A 4,773-nucleotide genomic window follows, 5' to 3' on the forward strand; every position below is an offset into this window, starting at 1 on the left:
TATGCTTTGTATATAAGCTTATGCTTGCATGCATATTAGGTTAAGGTTTTAGAGATCTGAGAATACGATATTTTCCAGACGACTAAAGGTTTATTTGATCATACTTGTAACCTTCCAATCCTCTACAGTTGATGTTCTTAATCGAGCTCTTCTGAGGATTTTGTTTTAATCATTCGACTCGTTTGATTCAATCTTGTTCTATTATTTTACTGTGTTTATACCGTCATTGTTTATTTACTTGTTCAAGATCTAATCGATCTTCATAGATTAAAAGATTCGTTAATCATAACAATTGGTATCAGAGCGGGAGGCTGTGTAATTGATACACATCTTTTCTGTGAAAAAGATTTTCATTAGGGTTTTTCCGCAATCATTAATATTTATTGAGCCGTCATCTCTTTATTGACGTATCTCGATATTTATTATTTTGCCCTAATCCGCTTTATTACAAGTCTGATCTTTGAACAGGTTTTTCGATCATAATGGACGCGACACAATCAAACGTTATTAATATTTCAAACAGCATTGGTTCGACGACAAGGATTCCGATCTTATACACCAACGATTATGAAGTATGGGCACATCATTTCGAAGACTACGTTATTGGGTCGGAGGAAAATGGGTATTTGATTTGGGAAGCCATCACAAACGGACCGTTCTCTCATTCTGCAACGTCCAGAATCATTAAAACTCAAAAAGAATACAATGATCTGCTCAAGGACGTGAAAGACATTGCACAAGATGAAAAGGACAAGTTCCAATGCAATATCAAAGCACTAAGATTGATCCGGTTCGCCCTTCAGTCCGATACATTCAGATTGGTTAGCTCATGCACGACGACGAAGGATGTTTGGGACAGACTTCGTGAACTGTACTCTACAGACGAAGATCTCGAACATTCTATTCAAACTCTGCTTCTATCTGAGTTTGGTGAATTCAGACAAGGGGCTGAAGAATCTGTGACTCAGACGTTCGATCGCTTCAATCATCTTCTCAGCAAGATGATCAAACATGATATCGAAAGGAAGCTCATCGAACAGAAGGTTACATTCCTGAATGGTCTAAGGTCTGAGTGGAGAGCAGTTGTTTCCACGGTTAAAGCCCATGAGCAATTTAAATCATACTCTTTGGCGAAACTGGTGGGAATTCTCAAGTCTCAAGAGAAAAACGTGGTGCAAGAAAAGAATGTCGTTTCCAGTCTCGGTTCGTTGGCTCTCTTGTCAAAAAGTAAAACCGTTATGGAGGATGAAGACCTCAGCCTGGAAGAATATGATCTCACATCAGAAGATTATGCCTTGATGGTATCCAATCCCAAAAGGTTCATAAAGAAGAAATTTCCCAGCAACAAAAACCGAAACTGGCAGGGAAGTTACAGCTCTGAAAAGGTGGTTAATGAACCGAAAGTTGAGGAGCACAAGAAGGAACCGAAGGTTGAAGGCGACTCTGGAGTGAGCTGTTTCTACTGTGGTGGGAAAAATCATTATGCTAAGGACTGTGTCCTCAAGAAAATGGCTGAGAAAGATGATGGGAACGATGAGGAAGCTGTGTTGCAGAAAAGGCTGGATGAGTTGAGAAAGAAGAAGTCTGCTGCTAACCCGCCTAGTAATGCTCTTATTGTGCAGGGTTCTGTTCCAGGTGATGAGTTCGGTAGCACGGAAGTTTGGTCTACCGACTCAGAAGACGAGGAAGTAAGGCAGCCTACTCATGGAAAGGCGTTCGTGTCTAAGGAAGAAGGCAGTGGTAGTAAATGCCTTATGGTTTCTGACGTATCTCAATTGAGGGGATACAACACCGATGGAGGCAATGATGGACAGAATGCAAAGGAGGACATGTGCTTCACAGCCAAACCACTCAGCCAGCAGTTCAATGAGCTTGATGAACTGATAAAGAAGGTACAATCTGTTTTTATTTCATGTAAAGTACCATCATCCTCTTATGAGAAAGAAATAAAAAGTGTCAATACAAGAATATCTCATCTAGATAGTAGCTTAACTCAAACTAGGGTTACAAATTCTAACCTAACTGATCAATTGAGCAGGGCAGCGTCAAAGAGTGAGGAGCGGAGAATGTGGATAGAGTTGAAGGAATCAGAATTAGTCAGAGTTAAAGATGAAAACATTTATTTGCAAAGAGACAATTTGAAATTGTTAAAACAACGAAATGTTTTTTGTTTAATTGCTAAACGTCTGTATTCTAATATTACTCAGCTTCACTTGGATTGTGAAATAGGCCAAAGGATTCACCGCATGATCTTTCCCTTCCTAGAATTTAAGGAAGATGAAATCGATGCCGAAGCCTATAATTGTGAAAGTGTGATATCGTCTGATGACATAAATCCCACCTACATGTATGGATTGGACAAAATTGAGTCCTTCATTAAATCTAAAGACCAGAAGCTCATGCTTAAAAATCTTCTGGATGAAAATGATAGACTTAAACTGAGAACCGAAACCATACAAAGATTTGACTCTTTAATCGCCAATGTAAGCTTAGAAAACAAAATTGATGTTGAAAATGCATCTGAGCTTAACGAGGACGACAATATGAGTGAAATTTCTGTAGAGGACACGGTTGACTGCTCAGAATTTATTAAAACCGAGCCAGAAAATCACAAGAATCTAATTTCTGAAAATTCTGTAGAATTCACTCGGTTGTCCCATCAAAATTCCCCGAAATTAGTTGAGAAAGCTGTTGTCTATCAAAAGGTCAGGACTACTCCAAATCAAGTATACAAGGTAACAGGAGTAACCGAACATCAAACAGCTGAACTTGCAGCTATTGTAAACGAAGACAATGCTGATGGTTGTGATGAATACTTCTGGGAAGCTCCCATTGATAATGCAGACGAAACCATTGGTTTATCTGAAAGAACTTCCTGGAAGAGCAAAGGAAGATACATACCCGAACCATTGAATAAGCCAAATAACTTCAATGAGCCGAGCACTAGTGGTACAAAAGACACTCCTCAGAAGGATGTTCACTCACCAAAAGCAGACATCCTAAGGCTCCTTCAGCTCAAAGTAACTCTACCGCAGTTCAAATGGAACCGGTCAAGGAGTCAGCAAAAACGAAATCAAATGTTCATCATCAACCCTCTCAGATGCGGAACAGGAAGATGGAAAGGAATAATAGATACCGGAAGAATCTTTCTGAAAGGAAACAATTCTGGCGTTCCCAGAATGCTTACTTCACTCATCAAGACAAGAATCTAAAGTATGAAAACATTCCTGCTGGAAAAGTTGAAAGTCACAAAAACCGAAAGTCAAGGTTCGGTTCGCAAGAAGATATCAATCGAAAGTCAAGGTTCGGTTCACAAGAAGATATCAATCGAAAGTCAAGGTTCGGTTCACAAGAAGATATCAATCGAAAGTCAAGGTTCGGTTCACAAGAAGATATCAACCGAAAGTCAAGTTTCGGTTCACAAGAAGAAACCAACCGAAAGTCAAGTTTCGGTTCACAAGAAAACATCAACCGAAAGCCAAGATTCGGTTTACAAAAGGATAACAACCGAAGGCAGATGTTCGGTTCCAAAGGTAGCTCCAACCGAACGCAAAGGTTCGGATCTGAAGACAAAAGAGTACAAAACTCTAAGGTCGGTCCCTCCAATGATCAAAAACAAAAGGGTCACCTAGAGTCTCCTTCTAAGTCTAATTCTTCTCTTTCTTCTAATTCTTCTTCACCCTCTGTTTCATATCGATCTCGTTCTAAATCTCATTCATCAACTGAGCAAAAGTGGAAGCAGAAGATCAATAAATCCACACCAGAGACCGAATCTAACTCTACTAATCTTAACAAAATAAAAGTTTACACCATTAAAAGGAAAGATAAAACAACTCTCGTAAAAAGAACTTATCTTGTTGATATCTCTCTCAGTGCTCCTGTTTCAATGCAAAGCTCACGTGGACCCAAGAAACTTTGGGTTCCTAAATCTGTCTAAATTTTGCAGGTTATAAGTGACGAGCAGTTCGACGAAGAATGGTACATTGATAGTGGCTGCTCACGTCACATGACAGGGAGGAAAGAGGAGCTTAGGGAGTACAGATCGCTTGCAAATGGTGGCAACGTCAAGTTCGGAAACAATTCTTTCGGCACCATAAAGGGATACGGGATGATAACCAATGGCGACTTCTCTATAAGGAAGGTGGCTTATGTGGAAGGACTCCAACACAACCTCATTGGTGTATCTCAACTGGTTGGAGGTACAGGTCTCAAAGTATCATTCGATGATGAAGGTTCAGAAATTATAGAGAAAAAGTCAAATAAAATAATTCTCAAGTCAGAGCGAAAGGGTGAAATGTTTCCCTTAAACATAAAACCCATCAAAGGAAACCCAGCTGTATGCTTATTGTCAAAAGCGCAATCCGACGAAAGCTGGTTGTGGCACCGAAGATTATCTCATCTTAACTTCAAAGATATCAATCGTCTTGTTACAGGAGGTCATGTAAGGGGCCTTCCATTACTCAAGTTCAACAGGGATCATCTATGTGCTGCATGCGAAATGGGAAAGCAGAGTCGTCAAAGTCATCCATCTATTATCAACACAAAAGTTGTTGAACCACTCGAATTAATTCATATTGATTTGTGTGGTCCTTCATCTATCGAAAGCATCGGTGGTAACAAGTATATTCTTGTTATCATTGATGACTTTTCACGATTTACATGGGTGTTCTTTCTAAAGCTCAAATCTGAAGCGACTCAAAAGCTGAAAATGTTTATCAAGCAAATTGAAGTACAGCTCAAGAAGGTTGTTCGCAACATCAGAAGCGACAATGG

Source organism: Lactuca saligna, chromosome 4 (assembly GCF_052625555.1).
Source record: "Lactuca saligna cultivar CGN05327 chromosome 4, ASM5262555v1, whole genome shotgun sequence".
Taxonomy (NCBI): domain Eukaryota; kingdom Viridiplantae; phylum Streptophyta; class Magnoliopsida; order Asterales; family Asteraceae; genus Lactuca; species Lactuca saligna.